Source organism: Lytechinus pictus, chromosome 13, assembly GCF_037042905.1.
Source record: "Lytechinus pictus isolate F3 Inbred chromosome 13, Lp3.0, whole genome shotgun sequence".
Lineage (NCBI taxonomy): Eukaryota > Metazoa > Echinodermata > Echinoidea > Temnopleuroida > Toxopneustidae > Lytechinus > Lytechinus pictus.
Window position 1 is genome coordinate 1,187,535 of NC_087257.1, and position 18,175 is coordinate 1,205,709.

General features: G+C 37.0%; 1 pseudogene; it reads left to right on the forward strand.

The window, feature by feature from the left end:
- Nucleotides 1-462: 462 nt before the first annotated feature.
- LOC129270535 (uncharacterized) lies at nucleotides 463-3,379 on the forward strand (annotated as a pseudogene).
- Nucleotides 3,380-18,175: the final 14,796 nt, after the last annotated feature.

Consider the following 18,175-nt stretch of genomic DNA (forward strand, 5'->3'; position numbering starts at 1 on the left):
TTTTCTCTCTATAACTATGAGTTCATATGGCATCTTGATATTTTTTTCCAGTACCATAATTCATCATTTTCCTTGATCTTTAAGAATTCATTGATATTTTTAGATGTCACGATTTTTCATAATTTCAATTTAAATTTGGCCTCATCTTCTTGTCTTCTCTCACCATTCTCAAAAGAAATTCTTACCTTGATTTCACCACCATGGCCATGTATGTTATTTATTAAATTTAATTATATTTTGCCTTAATTTTCCCATTCTTTTTCTCCATCGTTAATTAGAGATTGTTGTTATTGTTCTATGAGACTAATCAGGGTTTTTTTATATGATTTTAAAAAAATATTAAATAAACCTTGTTGCGAATTAGTTTTAAATATTAATGAAGAATTAGTGAATATATTTTGTGATGAGATGGAAAAAGAGAATGACTGCTAACCGATTGTATCTAACCGCTCTTATTTTCAGATGTCACCACCAAAGAAAAGGCGAAAAGTTGTTAATCCTAATGCCCAGCCTGGCATCGCACAATCTCATCTAGACAGATGTTTTTCGGTCATTCCCAATGCAGCAGCGGATTTGAAAAATGGACACATCCTGTTTATTTACAAGACTTCTGAAAAGAGTCGTGCTGAAACAGAGAGGAAACTGAGGTTCCATTTTCATTTGAAGGAATTAGACAGCTCAGCCATCAACTCGAAGGTGAAGGTTCTTGTAAATAAGACATTGCAGAAGTATAAGAAGCTGAGCAATAAAAAGGAGTTCCAGGCATTTGAAATGATCTGTGATGAAACTTTTCATCTCCCTCAAAGCAGTGATGACAGTCCACCTTCTCAAGAACAAGATTCTGACAATGGGAACAGGAAGGATGGAGATTTGTGCATTGGTGAATCTTGGACTAGTGGCAGCATCTCTCCTGTGACCACACCCTCAACAGTTGCTCTTCAGGAGCCAACAACATCAAAGTCCTCTTTTGTATCAACAAGAAGTGCGAGTGAAGCCCTCACGCCCAGGAAACAATTACTGAAGAGAAGATTAGACTTTGTGTCCACATCAAAGATTGCTCTTACACAGAAGTATAAATCCAGAATTAACAAACTTAAAGTGCAGTTACAAACTCCCAAACGGGTCATGAACCAAACTCTGAAGAGAAAAGAACACAGTATTGAATTGAAGAATAGGAAAGTTCAACAACTAAAAGCTAGATTACGTAGAGATTCATTGGCAAGAGAGCTTGCAGAAGAAAGGGCAAAGTACTTAAAACTGAGAAAAGCACACAACCAGTTGTTGAAAAATAAGTCAGTCAAGTACCAAAAACTACAAAGGAAACTGAAAGACAAAGAAGAGCAGTTGAAAGGCTTGGAATATGACAATCTTATTCTCAGTGAAGAAATTGAAGATCTAAAGGCTACCAGTACCATTAAGACAAAAGTGGACAAGAAGACCTACTCATCATCCACAAGAATGACTGTTTATGACTGCATAGTAAACAAAACACCAACTGCAAATATTCCAGTCCTCATGAGCCAGATGTATAAGCGACATGGTATCCAGGTTGAAAGTGTTCCACAACGAAGTGCAGTTGAGCTAATGGCTCGTGAGTTGGGGGCAATAAGTGAGCTTCAGACTGTTGAAATGATATTGTCATCCAAAGATATCACTCTGGGTTTTGATGCAACAACACAGGAAGAGACACACGTAAACAGTATTCATTTCACCACAAAAGATGAATGTCTTGTGGCAGCTTGCGATGAGTTAGCTGGAGGAAGTGCAGAAGATTATGCGGACCATATTTGCAGCACAGTTGACAAGTTAAGTGAAACATACACTTACTTTCATGAAGGAGCAGACTTCCAAGATACCCGAAAGAAAATCATCAACAACATCTCAAACAGCTTGAGTGACAGATGTGCAGCTAACCACGCCGCTATAAGGATTGTTAACAGCGAGTGGGGGAAATCTTTGAACGAGCTGAACTGTCACTTGCACCCATTAGATAGCATAGCATCTGCTGTACGGTCAGCTCTCAAGAAGCATGAAGAGGCAAGTGGAAAAGTGTATGGGAAGGACTGCATTGCTGCAAACATTGTTTTGCAAATGAATAAACTGAGATACAAGAATGGAAAAGGTGACCCAAAGGGGTTTGTTGCATTCTTAGATGAGGAGTCAATTCCTAGAGGTGTGCTGCCTCGTTATCGCGGAAACAGATTACATGTTCTGTTCCATATAAGTGGGAAACTCGTCGAATACTACGAGAGCTTTGTTACTTTCCTGAAGAATGGAGTATCCTGCGGTGGTTTAAGAAGCGCCATTCTCCATGACTTCACCCTGCCAACAGCTAGAGTCGAGTTACAGATTCTGGGCTTAATCGGAAAACTGCTTACAGGACCTTGGATGAAGAAGTTCTATACCCCAAGTCAGACGCAGATTAACCATGTAGATGGCATCGGCTTGGTTAAGGAGGTGATCGTTGCCCTCAAGGATGCAAAAGAGAATCCTGAGGAACTAATTACGACCAAAAAGGATTTTTTTTGGTGAGGAGATTCAACCTGATGCTACATTGTCAATACTTCAGGATCTTCCAGAAGAGCAGCAGTACAAGTCAATGATGAAGGCATGTCTTGAAGCTGTCATAACAGTCCTTGAAAGGCAGTACAGCAAATACTTTGCCATGAACATCACAGAAGAGCTGAGAAAAGAGACAGAATCAGCAAGGTCCCATAATATAGACGCTGAGGAAATTATGGGTATGTTCAGTGCAATGAAGCAATAGAGTCCAAGTGCTACAATGTGCTATCTGTCATGCAGGATGAGGTCCTGCAAGAATAAAACTGTAAAATATGTGGATGATATGGATGAAGCAAAAAGGCATGATATTATCCAAAAGGCTGTGAAGTTGGGACAGGTGCAGAGAGCAAGACGGAAAAGGAAACAAAAAGAGTTGAGGAAAGAAATCATCAGGAGGCAGAAAGAGAAAAGACATTTGCAAGAAAAGAAAGAAAGGAAAAAGGTTGAGAAGAGACTGAAAGAGACTGACTTTGACACTGTTCAAAATTCCTTTCCACACTTAGAATACTCAAAAGAAAAATGTGATATTGTAAATGATGTTCTGAGTGGCAAGGTGGTTGGAAGAAAAGCCTGTCATGTATGGCACGAGGATGGAAAGGAGGTGCTGTATAATGCCAAATTAGAAAGACTAAGGAAGGGCACATACAGAGTAGGTTATTGGTCACAGTCTGAGAACTATGAGGATGCAACAGACTATGATATGTCAAAGTTCAAGCTTGCAACTGATGTTCTATATGGCGATTTGGTATTTTGTTAGATAATCCGTACGGTAAATTTTCACCTTTCCCTGTTAAACACAATTTAGTTAATATTTAATGAGCAAACTCAATAATATATTGCTAATTAATGTTAATAACTAATTGAATATAAGTTTTAGTTGTATTAATCACTTAAGTACAGTATGTTTAACACCTCAAAGATTTCTTTCAATATTTCTACCATTTTTAGAGTGAAATAACCGTTTATCGAGTCACATAATTAATCATTCATTAGTCATGATTAGTCATTAATTATGTATCAACAGTCTTTCCCAAAATAATCTATCAAGACAGACAAATGTATTTGGTAGCAGTTATTTCACTCTACTAATGGTAAAAATTTCAGATGGATTTCTTTATCCTGAAGAAAGTTATGACCATTTTCATTCTTCAATAGTGTGTTCTCGATCACAGTTTTTGGTCATCTACATAGGAAATGAATGCGGTGTCAATATGCAAATTTTTTCGTATAAAATTAGCATAACTTCCTTAATCTAAAATATATAGGGATGAGTAAGGTATCAAATTAAAGGTTTTTGCAAGCTCTATTCAATGAGATAAGTTTCAAGATGTTTCCATGATTTTTATTTTTTTTGTAACATACCTACTTATTGTATATAAAGTAACTTGGTCCAATGTGTTAAGGTTAAGCTAAAATTAACTGTTAAAGTTGTGTCGTGTCACTCACAATGTCGTGTCACTCACGAAATGTCGTGTCACTCACGGTCTCATATTGTGTATAAAAAAGGACATCAAATAATTTTTAAAGCATTTTACGAGATAAATTCAGGGATGGAGTCAAAATGTTGTTCCTGACATCATTTAGGCCTATGTAAGGCTAATATTTTTTTTCCATTTTCCCAACTTCACCCCTATCAAGGGAAATATTGAATTTGACGTTTAGTTCATCTATTTTCTTTCCTCTCCATGGTTTCCTCAGTTTCAAAAATCACGACAACTTTCCATTCGTGTGAAGACTTAGATCCTAATTCATATTTTAATGATGTACCGAGATAAAAGAATATACTAACATAATCAATCGACACAAAATTATGAATATATCAAGAGAAAAACCACTATACATAGAAATGAACATATTTATAGTCAGTGCATAAAGATTTGGTGATGGTTCAAGTTAGTCAGGTATGACTTGAACATTCTCTGTCTCCATAATTATGGAAATGAGCAGAACGTTCACCTATCTTTTTAGGAATGTTATTTCTTTGTCTTACTAATTAAGAAAGGTTTAAAGCTAGCAAGGTCAGGGATCTTATTTTGAAATTTGCAGAAATAGATAAAATATTCTAATGGTAGAAAAGTGTATGAAGAGATCTCAGTGAACACCAAACATTCTTTCAAAATCAGAAAAAAAACTATTTCCCTTCTGATTAATTAAAATTAACCTTTTTGCCACAAAGCTTGTTTTCAAGGACATGAAATAAACTAATTTTTTTGCAAGAACATCTCAGGTGAGAATATACTGAGATTTAAAAGAGCATTTTGGATATTGCTTGAAGTAGCTACATGCCTGGTTGAAAATCATTCTTTGTTCGGCCACCATTCGTACCACTAGTGATGAACTAGGGTCTGCACAGCAAACTACCGTGAGCGGGCCGATGTGGGTTCAGAGCAGATTTGCATAACACACAACAAATTGATAGAGTAAATTATGTATATGTAGGTCCCAACAAGTCCCAACCAAGACCGAATTTGCATTTGAGCAACTTTGGTGAGTTGCCATGTTTTCAAGTAGATCAATTTTTTTTGGGGGGTACCCTGGTTAGAACTGAGCTGGACCTCATGGGGAAAAAGCTATGCCATATGGAGGTATAGAGGAGTATTTGATGGTTTGGGATGCTGAATTGAATTTCAGAGTAACATCCAAGGGCTCGATCATCAAAGGAAAGGCTAATGATAAGTAGTTGTAGGTAAGACCAACAGACTATGCTGTGGTTTTTTGCAAGAATCAGGTACTGACTATGCGTCTTTCACCTCGTGGCTTTATTGTATTACCCGTGGTTTGGTTTAATATCAAATATAATTAGCAATGAAAAGCAGATTGCAAGATTCCTGCTGAAAATCATAGCTCTGAATTTTGGTACAGTGCCTTTGGAGGGGTCCACATACAAGCAGTGTTCAGGAGAAAACCCTTGCTTGATGAGTTGAACTTGATCCCTATTAAAGTTTCTCAAGGATTTGCTAATAGTCCATCTGAAGTGTGCAGCCAAGTAACTGTGGTTTGGTACAGTGTACAAAAAAATACATTGAAGCTGCCAAGTCCTATTTGGACAATGCCTAAAATATTTAAGGAGGATAATATTGTAATCCAATATTTCAAGAAAAAGGAGTCATACATGACATCATTGGCTACCAGACCATGCCAGATGATGCGAGTGACTTTATATTGAGAATACCTTTCTTACAAGGAAAAATTATTCAATCAGTTGTGGATGCTGAATTGTAAACCTGTAAACTGTCATATACAGATAGGGAGAAAGAGTTAAAGTTTTGAATGAAATCAGGCCACAAAAAGAATGTTTGAGTTGATGTCAAAGCCAAGACCACATAACACCTCCTTCAAGTGCCTCCTCCTCCAAAGAGGAGAGTGGTAGAAGCCCGAGTGTGGTATGGTATAGGGAATGTGAGTTGATGGGCAAATATGACCATAAACCAAGAATAAATCATTAGGATGACACATTATCAACTTTGAAGAAGGCAGTTGTTATGTAATTAAGCTTGTTTTTTGGTTGATGGGATTTCACTCTTGTACATCATGCCAAAAATACTTTCGTTGTTGAGATAAATGTTGTATTTTTGCACTTGTCGTGTCACTCACGTTTTGGATGTCGTGTCACTCACGGTATATAGGAGGGCACCATTTTCCATAGAGAAGGTACATGTATGGGTACTCACAGTACTCCTGGACAGCTACTTGGGCACGAATCCAATCATAAGTGATAATGGTCAGAAACCCATGTCCAAAATTTGTCGTGTCACTCACGCATCATTTTTCAATCATATCTACTAAATAAATTGTAGAATTCAAATCAAACTGGTAGTGGCCCATGCCAGTCCTACATTGTATATAATATAGTAGTCATGATTGATTCATAACTTTTAAGTTTAAAGATATGAGCCCTTAACACTCTCCGATTGTCGTGTCACTCACGTTTGAAAATGACCACTTACTAATACTTTACATCAGATCTTCCACTACTCTTTTTTTCAAAGTGCGTTGGCAAGCATAATTAATATGATCTTCATTGTCACCAATAACATCGTCGTCTTCATCATTATCAAAGCAAAAATCACAACTTAACAATGCACAATCAAATCAAAGCACCTTTGTCAGTTTGTTCACTCATCGCCCGCTCACTGGTGGCTCACACGCACGTGCACCGGCGACCGCATGCATCGACCTCGTTCGATCATACTTGGGAGCATTGCTTTGTGTGCGCGCTCAACCAAAAATACAATTTAATGTATTTCTTTGTTTATAAATATAATTCGATCCGATATCCGAACCGATTTCGATTTTTCAAGTGAAAAATCCGAACCGATATCCGAACCTACTTTTGCCCTAACTTACAACATTAATAAAAATTTAAAATTAGGTAAAACTAAAAGTTGGATTTTTCGCCTTGTTTTTGCAATCTTGTTCTATGTATTGCTCTATGAAATTGAATTGCGGAAGTCTTACGGTACAAATTTGTTTTAGAACGCAGTAATATGCGCGTCCGGAATCATAATAGTGTCCGGTAATACAATACGTGACTATAGTCTATACATAGCCCATAGGCCTAGTTATTTGAGCAAAAATGGTGTGAAAGATTCGCGTGCACCAGGTGCATATGAATCCTTCGCACGCGAGATGAATTGAACCCATGGCATGGGTGACATCAGTGTTTGCTATTAGTATTAGGAAGGTCCACTCGATACAGGCGTGCGCCACCCAAGGGTTCATTACATGCCGCCACGCACAGAAAAATCAAGCCATAGAAGTCGTGTGTTGTGGACCCAAGAAGTGAGATCCCAGCACGCGCGACCCACTACTAGTTAAAAATCCACTGCCAAACGCGGTTCGTGGTGCGAGGTTAGTATACTAATACTAACCTCGCAATACGTGTGAGTGGGCGTGCACATACAATGTTTTGAAATCGGCCGTGAATAATACGTGTGAGGAATTTGATACTGGCCCAAAATCACCAATTTTGAATTTGACTTTGAGGATAACCGGAGGATGGAGTGAAATATGGCCTTATGGGTGTAGAGTAAGAATAGATATTATTATTAAGCTATTTATCTTTCTCATTATATTTTTTTCTGTAATTTTTACAATAAACCATCATTCCATCCCAACTTTGTCACTCGGTAGGACCTAGCCCTAGGCCTATATCCGAACTGGTTCACCGTCCCGAAGTTCAGGTAGGCCTAGGTGTAGACAGCTGGCAGCCGTCTGTTTCGAGGAGTTTTTTAACATTTTTTATTTTTCATTTCTCCGCTGTATTTGGTGAGTGAAGCCAACGGAGTTCAGCTGAACAACTAGACCAAAAGCTTCAGTCTCTGTATTTTGGTTGTTCCGCTGAACTACGTTGGCTCCACTCACCATACATAGACTGAAGGGGATGGGGCCCCGTACCTACAGCCAACGTATAGTGAACTAGCGTTTTATAGATCGCGATTTAAAACTGTTTTTTAAGCAAAATTGAAAGTTTCATGGTTTCCATTATCAGGGAAATATATATAACTTAAGTAATTGCATACCTTGGGCCGGAGTTATTGAAAAAAATCCTCTGGATGATTGAGAAATCTGTCATCTAAGACATTTTCACCTGACCTGACGGTTTTTCTTGCAAGTTGCCATCTTGAATGACGTCATTGTCGTTAAAAGACGTTATTAACTTAATGTCTCGAATCGATATATCGCGATTATAACTAGTACTCGTACTAGTATAACTAGTATCGTTTATCTTCGGTTTCGTTCGCATATGGAGCAGATCGTATAATATCGAAAGCAATATCGATTAAGCTTTTTCGGTATACCGGTATTAGTAATACCGTTCGGTATGAATGTCATACCGGTATGGATACCGCCGTTAAAATTTCAATACCGAAATACCGTCATACCAAAAGTTGAAAATATCATACCGGTATTTTCTTCTGTATTGTTGTCTATGGGTATTTTTACAATAAAATTAAGCCAAAACAATAAGTTGTTTGGCTCTCTAAACATTTTTAATGAAATCAGAATCCGATAATCTAACCTCGAAATGAATACATCGCCCCTGAACTATAAATGTATGAGCTCCGCTAGCCGCTGCATAAGGCCTCGGCCCCACCGCTACGTAGGCCTACATGAGGTTCATGTCGGATCAATGCAGTTGTGCACACAGCTACAGAAAACAAACGAAGCCGATCGAGATGGGGAGCATTTCATGAAGATTTTTTTCAGTGGTTTCAACAACAGATTTGCTTACCGCCAATCACATGCGAGGGTTTGTCATAGCTTGTAACATCCCTCTATTTATAAACAAACAAAATCACCGACAAAACTCTTTTTGAAACACTCCCCAGCCTGCCTTTTGACCACGTGGTGTCTTCAACAAAGTATCAACCTTGGGGCGTTGACTGACAAACCACAGGGATTAACACTTGTTTTCTCTTTATGCAAGTTTGGGATTTCTGAGTTTTTTTTTTTTTTGGGGGGGGGGGGAGAGGGGGTGCTGGGCATCGACAGACAAACCACAGGGATTAACACTTTTTTTTCTTAGTGCAAGTTTTTTTTCTCGGACTGCTCTTAACTTGTTTCAATTATGACAAGTTTACTTTTATACAGCCTGCTACAAAAGTCGTTTGACACCCCCCCCCCCCAAAAAAAAATACATACATAAATATAAAAAATATTAAAAAATATATTAAAAAAAATATTTTTTAAATGTTGACAACAGGAAAAAAATATTACGCCATCCCTCTTGGTTTATTTTGAAAATGATCTGTGTAGTGATCGTGAATGGAAGGATGAAAATGGCTGGAATATTTGTGTGATTTGTGATGGGTGCTGTATCCTTTTTGTGCATGTGCGGTCATGAATAAAATGAAATAAACTATTTGATTGATTGTAATTTAAATTTATGATGGACTGGTGGCGTGATGAAATGATGATCAACTCAATTTTGACATGCATGTGTGAAAGATAGAATTGATATTATTAAAGTGAAAAAAGTATTGATGACCAGGACTTGGGGGGGGGGGAGAGAAGAGAGAAAAAGGGGAAAGATCGAGACTCGGAGAAGAGGAGGATGTTGATTGTTTGTGGTAAGAGAGGGGTGATGATGGGGAGAGGATGGGCCGATGGGAAAGAGAGAGTGAGGAATTAAGGGGCTGGGAAGATAAAGAAAAAAAAATCAAGAAAAAAGAGTGAGAAAGAGGCGGCCGCGGGATAAGAAGTCAAGGGGGAGGTTTTTACTTTTTAGACAAAATGTGGAGATTCACAAGAGGGAAAAAACATAGCCTGAAGGGAGTTAGCTATTAAAGAGGGGGGGGGGGTTCAACACAATGGACATAAGAAAAGTTATTTACGAGACGTCAAAATTTGAGGTCAACAAACTTTGAACCTTCGACGAACACGTGTTGATGTGAGTGGTAAAAAAGGGGCGAATCTGAATGTGAATGAGTGGGGCCAAATCGGTGAAGGGAAAATCACGCAAATCTCCTTGACTGTTTCAGCAGGGAATTTGGTGTTTGGAACTTGGGGCATTACACGTTTAGCAAAGTAGCAGTGAGTAGGTGCGGTATAGCATTTGGTAACTTGACTACATCTAATTCATTTCAGCATGGAGATAGGATTAATTGTACCACGTGCTTGCTGAGATATTTCGCGCACGTGCACAGGTAACTCCCTCTCGCCGTCTCAGTGGGGCCGGGAGAGAGCATGATCGTATAACTTTTTGCTCAGGTCTTTGATAGTTGGGACTTGAAATACGATAATTTCTCATTTTCTAATCTCTCTTTAATAAACAAATAATGATTATTTCCATTTGAAAATCTAAGGTTAGTGGTGACTTGCAAGGCTCAAGACAAGTCTCAACTTTGTCATATTTAAATTTTTTTAATCTATGAAAATATGTTTGAGAAAGTTTCTGTCAATGAGAACGGACCATGCTGAGCATTCCTCAGCTGACCGCAAGCATCCACTCTTTATCCGAGGCCATATCAGGGCTAAACAAACATTGGGCACTGGTTGCACAATAAGTTGGGAATTTACACCGGTATTAGTCGGTATACCGGTATTGAAGCAATTAGTAATACCGGTATTGAAAATATCAATACCGAAAAAGCTTAATATCGATATCACATTCGTGATTGTTGACGTTCGTTTGTAAATATTTTATAGTTTGGCTGCCATTTTGACCATTTTTATCGTGTTCAACCCAATTAAACATCGGTAAAGTATATTTTTCATGCCTTTTTCATCTATATCGTTTAAAGTATTTAAATGTTGGAATATCATCAATTAAAAGTTTGTTGTTTATACATCCTTAGATTGTAAATTCGATGTGTAAAATTACATCAAACTTTGGACTGTGAATTGACAAAAGGGAGGGAATGAGAACACATGCGAGCCCACACGTACACCCTACCGTCGGTAAATGGGGATTACAGTAAAATGTCAGAAATTGTTGAATAAATCCCCAGAAACGACGGTTATTCCTGTCTACTGAACAACCAACATAACAGAGACCGAAGCTTTTGGTCTAGGGTAGGTGGAGCGTAGTGTAGCGGTAGTGAGGTGGAGTGGAGCCTGCACGAACTTCGCTCGAGTCGAGTACCGGTACGCTGCCATAATTTGGTGAGTGGAGCCAACGGAGTTCAGGCTTTTCAATCATTTCAGCGGAACAACCAACACAACAGAGACCGAAGCTTTAATTTGGTCTACTCATAATAATATTCAACATTTCGGCTCAAGTTCGATATATCACTCAAATAATTAAACCCATGGCATTTGTAAAAAAAACTTACTGTATTGACTATTGATTGTGGTCTGGACTCTGAACTTTGTTAGTTGAACAGTAGTATAGTATACGGCGGTACGGTACGACGGTGGGGTCCGGACAGCCCGACCACCAGACAGCCCGACCCTGGACAGCCCGACCCGCTGCCCTGGACAACTCGTCCCGGTCGAGTTGTCCAGGGGTGGCTCTGAATCGGACAACTCGACCACTTGAATTTTAGTAAATTTTTACGTCTCTTGACATATTCCAATGGCGAGAGTGTGCTATTTTTGTATTTTCACACTTCTTCCACTTATTAAAAAGTTTTTTTTATGTCACAAAGCTGATTATAGGACAGTGACTGCGTGGTCGGAATGCGCTTCCCAAAACCATCCTTGAGTGCTTGACGCCCCTTTTATTTTGGAGGCCTTCAAGTTCAGTCCAGGGAGGGGGGGGGGGGGGTGCTTCCAACCAACATCTAAACCAATTATGGAAATAGATTAGAAAATGTCTCAGTATGTAAGTTATGTAGTTTACAATATGGAATAGTTTATTGAAAAAAGAAATATTTTTTTTTTTTCTACCGTATTTGAAAAACTTAACTTTTTTATCAAAATCTAATACTTGCCTTTCGTTATCGAAAAACATGTGTCTCATTTTTTACCTGTCAGTTTATACTGTCACAACTTTTTTTAATGCAACTTCCATTGGAAACAACATGTCTTCAGGAGGATACCAGCACTTGGGCTGGTACCAACCACCCCAACCACCTACACCCGGGATGAGGAGAAGAGGTTTCATACTCGACATGCGATGGCCTTTCCATTTCTTTCACGAGCAGAAATAATACTGAGTTCCAATGACTTGGACATCAGAGCGGCAGTCCCTTGATCGATGAGATAAATACAGCTTCTTAGATACAATAAATCAATTTTTGTGCACTTCATGCAGGCATATCAAAGTTCAATTTTTTTTTTTCAAATTCTTTAAAAGAAAACAAGGACAATTGAACAATAAATTTACTTATTTTTTCTTTTATACATTGTTTCAATTGAACAAAAATTTAACTTATTTTATTAATAAAAATTCAAAATTGCTCCTTGAAAATGTGAGTAACCACTACATTTTTAGGTTTAGTAGAGGTTGTAACATTCTAAATTAATTTTGGGTATGTAGAGGTTATGCTTAATTCATGTGGAACATTTATGTTATATACATCTTCTAGATGATACCATATATCGTTCAAGTGAGTTTGAAGGGGAAGTTCACCCTGACAAAAAAATTATTGTAAAAACGGCAGAAATAATTAAAAATATTGCCGAAGGTTTGAGGAAAATCCATCAAAGAATTGAAATGTTATTAGAATTTCAATTATTTGATTTGTGATGTCATATGCGAGCAGCATTTCTACATAATGAATGGTAAAAAATCAATTGTCATTTTCTCAGAAAATGGTTTTACTATACCTTTTGTATATCAAAAGACAAAACATTTCACACCCAAACATGAAAAAGAAAACAAAAATAAGTCATCAGGAACCATTAAAAAAAATTAAATTCATGCACTTTATATTACATAATATATTTGGCAGCTGCTCGTTTATGACGCCATGCACGAATCCAAACTTAAATTGAATAACATTTTTAATCTGATCAAGTTTACCTTAATGTTACTTAATAAAACCCACTTAACTCCAAAAAAGTATTTTGAATATTTGGTTCTTTCACTATTGTGTATCCTTTTTCTCGCTGAATATTTACCTTTTAATGAGAGCTGTGGTGACAGGTTCCATGACATTTGCTCTGGCAACAATTGCTCCGCTGTAAATTCCACACCGTAATCTTGTGAACAGCTTCAACCAGTAAGGCCTAAACCTAACCTAAAACTCTATTGCAACCCTAAAACCTCTATCTTAAGGGGCTTTCACAATTACTTGTGCGATCGTTTGCGATTACTTGGTCACAATATATGTTGCACAGAATTGCAACAGTGAACGGTCGTAAGCAGTCGCACCACCAATTGTGAAAGGGACAAAATTAAGCCCGGGGCAATTGTCGCAGGAGCAAATGTTGTGTCACATGGTAATCAGATGGAGAAAATTGGAGAGATGAAGAGGGGGGAGGATGGAGATGATGAAAGGTGGGATGGCCATGATGAGGAGTGATGGAGTTGATGAGAGGGGTGTGGATGATGAGTGGGTGGAGATGAGAGAGGATGGGGATGATGTTGAGAGGGATGGAGATGATAAGGACTATAGAGATGAGGATGGAGATGGTGAGGAGTGGTGGAGATGATGTGGAAGGGTTGACATGAGTTGGGGTGGAGATGAGAGGAGGGATTGAGATGCAAAAATGGTTGATGATTTTCTTAAACTTTGGTCTGCAGGACTATCCCCATAACATATTTATCTTGGTGCCCCCTACAAAAGTTCAAGGCCCCCAGTGCCCCCAAAGCTGAATAAATCCAGCTACGCCACTGATGAGATCGAGTCAAATTGCCTTCGGGATTGCATCATTTCCAAGAGGTTCTCAATAATATTCCTGAGATGATGAAAAGGATGTTGGTGGCGATGATGTTTGTGATGATGATGCTTGCTGATGATGGTGATTATAGTGGTGATACGATGATAATGATGACAATAATGATGGATGATGTTGTGATGATGATGGTGGTGATGGCAATGATGATTGTGATAGTGGCGATGATGGTGATGTGATGATGAAGATAATGGTGATGCTTATGATGGCGATTATGAGGGTGATGATAGTGATGATGGCGATGATGATAAGGACTGGATGAGAATGATGCTGGTAGTGATGTTGGTGTGATGATGATGGTGGTGATGGCAATGATTGTGATATTGATGGTGGCGATGATAGAGACGATGATGTTGAATGGTAATGTGATGATGGTGATTAAGATAATGATGGCAATGATGATAGCGATAGTGATTATGGTGATGATAAGTGATGATAATGATGGCGATGAATATAGCGATAGCGATGATAATTAAGATAATGGTGATGATAATGATGGCGATAGTGATTATAGAGATGATGATGGTGGTGGTGATGGCACTGATTGTGACGATCGTGATGGTGGCGATGATAGAGATGATGTTGGTGGTGATGTTTCTAAAAGGGATGGTCCGGGCTGAAAATATTTATATCTTAATACATAGAGTAGAATTCACTGGATAACAAAATTGTTGAAGTTTAAAGTTTAGCAATATTTTGTGAAAACAGTCATGAATATTCATTAGGTGGGCTGATGATGTCACATCCCACTTTCCGTTTTCTTATGTTATTACTTAAAATAATTTTTTCATTATTTCATTATGTCTCCCTTATAATGTAATAAGTTGCAGCAATAAATTTCTAGTTCTTGGAGGAAAAAAATTGAATAAACCTTACTTCATATAATAACATACAAAAGAACAAGTGGGGATGTGACATCATCAGCCCACCTAATGAATATGCATGACGACTGTTTTCACAAAATATTGCTAAACTTTAAACTTCAATAACTTTGTTATCCGATTTTGATGAAATTTTCGGCCTTTTGCTCTGTGAATTCTACTCTATTTATCAAGCTATAATTATTTTCAACTCGGACCATCCGTTTAAGATCATTCTTTCATTTCCATCCCTCCTCTCCATCCCCTCATCTCAATTCCTCTAAACTCCATCGCCTCCTCAACTCTACTCTCATCTTCATCTCTATCCTTCCTCTCATAATTTCCATCCCTCTCATCATATGTTCCTCTCATCTCCGTCCTATCATCTCCATGCCTCCTCTCATCATCTCTATCCCTCTCATCTCCATCCTTCCTTTCATCTCCATGTCTCCTCTCATCTCTATCCCTCTCATCTCCATGCCTCCTCTCATCTCCATCCCCTCATCATCTCCATCCTTCCTCTCATCATCTCCAACCCACTTTTCATATAACCATCCTTTTCATATCATCGTCTCCATCCCTCCAATTTTAACTTCATCTCTTCCAAAATGATCAGCACTTAAAGGTAAAATGTTCAGCAGAAACAAAATTCACAAGTAATAGAACCCAATATTCACAATACTTTTTTTTAGTAAAGTAGACTGTTTATTTTCTATGTAACAATATGATAAACTTGATCACAACTAAAATTAATAAGTAACACATAATTTTCTGTTATATCTTACAGACAGTATAGCAACACATAACAAAACACGTTCTTGCTATGCTGTAAAAAACACACACATAAAGAAAATCAAATAGTGCACCATTCCTGGTATATTTGTTTACTATTTACATATTCACAAATTCATGTGTGCCCAGTCATATTTTTGCCTCTTAGTATAATTAGCAATTGCCAGTCCAACTTCAGACAATAATTCCTGCTATACTTCCTTAAAGTCTGGTATATTTGTATATTATTTGTACATATCAACAAATTCATGTGTGCCCATAGTTATATTTGTTATCGTAACTCCAATTGAGAACAATATCCTCTGCTTTGGGTGTCGATGTAACAATATGGACAATCTTAAAACTACAATAGTAACCATACAAATTAACATGCATTAATTAATTGCCCCTTTGGTTTAAGAATATACAACATTTCAAAATGTATTGCCTATTTGATTACCATGACAACTAACTTAACCCTAACTTACGTGGATGGCTCTTTCAAGGACAAGTCCACCCCAGGAAAATGCTGACGTAAATAAATAGAGAAAAATCAAAATAGCATAGTGCTGAAAATTTCATCAAAATCGGATGTAAAATAAGAAAGTTATGACATTTTAAATTTTCGTTTATTTTTCACAAAACAGTGATATGCACAAATAGGTGAGTCAGTCGATGATGTCCATCACTTACTATTTCTTTAGTTTTTATTGTTTGAATTATACAATATTTCATTTTTTATAGATTTGACAATAAGGACCAACTTGACTGAACCATATTAGTATTGAACAATAATTACACATGTTCATGGAGGAATTAATTGTTGTATCACTTGACAATGAGAATTAGAATATTTCATATAATAAAATACAAAAGAAATAGTGTGTGGATAACGTCTCATCATTTGCATACCAGCCAGAATGTGCATATAACTGTTTTGTGAAATTAAGCGAAACTTTAAAATGTCATAACTTTCCTATTTTACATCTGATTTTAATGAAATTTTCAGTGTTATGCTTATTGGATTTTTCTCTTTTTATTCAAATCAACTTTTTGTTGGAGTGGACTTGTCTTTTTAGCACTTCCTTATAATTTTGTTTTATAAATAAAACAAGCTAAGTACAGTTTGAAATCCATGTTGTCTCAACTAAGTCAAACAGTTTGAAAGATAGAATGAAGTATAAATTGAATTATTGACAAAATTAATATTTGAAGTTCTGCAGTCTGCACCTCTTCTGATAAAGCAAATCAGACCATTTTCAATCTTCACCTTGTCTTCAATTTAGAATCAAATACATTTTTTAATATATAAAACTTAAGTTAATTTGCAAAACCCACTAGAACCATATATGGTATCTTCTTGAAAATTTACATTTATAACATAAAGGATCCACATGAATTAAGCATTACCATACCCCCAAATTAATTTGAAATGTTACAACTTCTACTAAACCTAAAAATTTAGTGTTTTCAAGAAGAAGCAATTTTTAATTTTTATTAATACAATGTACACTCTTAAAAACGTTGGGCAACATACGGTCCACACAACAATTGGTTAAAACTTTATCAAATTCTGAGTAGCTTTAAACCAATAATGTGTGCTTTTGGTGAAAACTACACAGTATTGGTTGAAAACTACCCAGAGTTGGATAATGTTTTAACCAATTGTTGTGTGGACCGTATGTTGCCCAACGTTTTTAAGAGTGTAGATACGAAAAAATAAGTAAAATTTTTGTTCAATTCAAACAATGTATAAAAGAAAAAAAAAGTAAATTTATTGTTGAATTCAATTGCCCTTTCTTTCTTTTAAAGAATTTGAAGAAAAAAAATTGAACTTCGATATGCCTGCATGAAGTGCACAAAAATTGATTTATTGTATCTAAAAATCTGTATTTACCTCATCGATCAAGGGACTGCCGCTCTGATGCCCAAGTCATTGGAACTCGGTATATTTCTGCTCGTGAAAGAAATGGAAAGACCATCGCATGTCGAGTATGAAACCTCTTCTCCTCATCCCGGGTGTAGGTGGTTGGTACCAGCCCAAGTGCTGGTATCCTCCAGAAGACCCGTTGTTTCCAATGGAAGTTGCATTAAAAAAAGTTGTGACAGTATAAACCGACAAGTAAAAAATGAGACACATGTTTTTCGATAACAAAAGGCAAGTTTTAGATTTTGATTAAAAAAATTTAAGTTTTTGAATTTCGGCAGAATACATTTCTTTTTTCAATAAACTATTCCATTTTGATATCAAAACTAAGTTTTTCAATTTTGATAATTATAATTACCCAATCTATGTCAGTTGTGCTTCCCCATTCTGCTCCTCTAAACTTAGAAAACAATAAAAATTTGTCATACCGCGGTAGTTATTTAAGAACAAAAATAAACAATAAAGAGTAAAAAAGACACTTTCCTACAAAAAATTGTAAACTTCATAACTTACATACTGAGACATTTTCAAATCTATTTCCTTAATTTGTTTATATGTTGGTTGGAAGCACCCCCCTGGCCTGAAGGCCTCCAAAAAGGGGCGTCAAGGATGGTTTTGGGAAGCACATTCCGACCACGCATTTAATTCACTGTCCTATATACTCCTATAATCAGCTTAGTGACATTAAAAAAACCTTTTTAATAAGTGGAAGAAGTGTGAAAATACAAAAATAGCACACTCTCGCCATTGGAATATGTCAAGAGACGGA